This window comes from Seriola lalandi, unplaced genomic scaffold (genome assembly GCF_002814215.2).
Source record: "Seriola lalandi dorsalis isolate HSWRI2012SDOR001 ecotype SW California unplaced genomic scaffold, Sedor1 jcf7180002054502, whole genome shotgun sequence".
NCBI classification, from domain to species: domain Eukaryota; kingdom Metazoa; phylum Chordata; class Actinopteri; order Carangiformes; family Carangidae; genus Seriola; species Seriola lalandi.
Genome location: NW_019525055.1, coordinates 418,808 through 421,311, shown reverse-complemented (window position 1 = coordinate 421,311; position 2,504 = coordinate 418,808).

Below are 2,504 nucleotides of genomic sequence, written 5' to 3'. Positions count from 1 at the left end.
TTATTTTGTTATTATTTATTTTGACAAGTTCTTGTTTTCAGTGTAAGTTTCTATCATCTACCTTTTCAAATTTAAAGTTATTCATTTATCTCCTGAGCTTTATGTTTGCCTTTACTTGTTTTATTGATAATGTGTGATTTCTAATTGTTGTTTTTATTGTTTTTTTTTCTTTTTTTAATTTTGCATGGACCCCAGAGCTAATCGGGGTTAAAATAAATAAATAAAATAAGGATGTTGAGTGTATAGAGTGAACTAAACTCATGACGGAGACTCCTTTTGAAAAGCGGATTTCCAGGGTAAATAATGTTTAAAGCAAAACAAGCAAACTGTTACAATTTCCTGAGACACATGAGGTGTGCAACATCTTAGAGAGGGTATGTGTTAACAGAATAAAAAGGAATAATGGAGTGCCAGTGTTATTTTTTGTTTCTATAGCATGTCATGTGTATTATTATATAATGTCACATTGTTTAAATAAATAAAAACTCAAGTTATAAAGAAAGAAAAGAAAAAATAAGGATGTCCATGCAAAATCTTTCTAGTGAGCCACTGTTCAGACATGGTCATAAGTCTCTTTAAAAGTCAAATCACCTCATATTTATGACGGGAGGAGGTTCCCATCCTGCCACAGCTACAATGAAGTTTGTGTGTTTTTATGTTCCAGGTTGAAGGCCCCAACTTCCCACGAAAAAATGCATTTACAGTTGTGGTCCTTGTTACATCAAACAAACATTACATACATTTACAGAGGTGCATCACAGTGTGCTGACCTCTGGCCTTGAACAGGCTGAACAAAAAGAGACAATAATCTGAATATTCGGCATCATCATCATGTGTCAACTATGTTGTCACTTCTGTTGCAACAGTTTTGGGCATATTTCTAGTGGTTGTAACAGACCTCTGAGCAGAGTCCCACACTGTATTTCCTTCAGTGAGCTCTAGAGTTACAGCAGCATGCACAGTCATGCAAAGAATGCTCATCAAAACCCTTTAAGCAACAGGCGTTCTGAACACACACACACACTCTCACACACACACACACACACACGCACACACACACACACACGCGCACACACACACACACACACACACACTCTCACACACACACACACACACACACACACACACACACACACACACCTGTAAACCTTTTATACACAACTCTCCCCCTAAAACAGTGACACATATAGGCCTACTGTACATGCATTGTGGATATAACTTATTGTATGTGCACTAACATAAAATGCTGCAGGAAGCACTGAGGGAACACAGATGATCCTGCTCTTCCTGATTAGCACTAAATCAAACAGATCAGAAAATGTTTCTATGCTTATTTGTGAAAATAACAATCATGTGACAGTTTATATTTCAGGCACAGTTCAGTAGCTGTGTGTCTGACATAGAGCTACAGGAGGAGTACATTTGTGTACTAAAAAGTACACAAAAGTAAAAGTATTCAGTTTGTAGTTAGTAGTGGTTCCTAACATTTTTACCTTTTGACAACTTAGATTGTTAGTTGTCATAAAGTAAAAATGTTTTCTTGTGACACCCCATCATAATGTGTATTTCTGTATGAGTTGTATGAGTAAGTACTTCTATCACAGAGTTATTTTCCCTCATATTGAACTTCAAAGGAAAAGAACTCCTTTTTAAGTGGCAGAACAAGTTTGTTTCTTATTCCTCAGAATCATCTCGTAACCCTTTAGATTTATCTTGGGACCCCTTGAGGAAGTCATGGGATGGGAAGAACTGGTTTAAAGTATTTGAACAAATGAAGCCTGAAAGACACAGGAAGTGACTGCACCGTGTGCTCCTTTATATATTACAATATTTATCATAACTATGGAAATAGTTATAACACAATATTTCAACTGTATTATTATTATTATTATTATTATTGTGTTTTCAATATTGCATTATGTTCTTTATCATGGTATTATTTTCTGATTATATTATATATATTTCACAGTATTGTGAAATTGTATTATATTTTATAATACTTGCAACACTAGATGGATAGATAGATAGATAGATGGTGTAATTATAGGTGTAGTTAATATAGTCTAAAGGTATTGAAATGTATATACTGGAGACATATAATTTTATTGTCGCCTCTCTAATTTCCTTAATTTCTTCTTGTATTTTCATTTATGTCATTGAAATCGTACTTTTATCCTTTGTGTCTTAGCCTCTGTGCTGCTTTAACATATGAAGTCCCCCACTTATATTACTTTTTTTTTTCTTTTTTGCATTGTCCTACGGATGAGGAGAGATTGATGAGAGGTTGATGAATATGAGCTATCAGGTTACACAGCCCTCTACCTCCATCTAGTGACCATATATATGAATGTAGAACGTGTTTGGACTCTAGGAAACAGTCACTCCAAACTCCATTGAAAATGTGTCAGTTTAAATTGTATCGATACAATTTAAATAATAACTAAAAAGTTGACAAAATTGCATTCATATAATTAACCAACAATTGCTTTTAAACACTAAATATT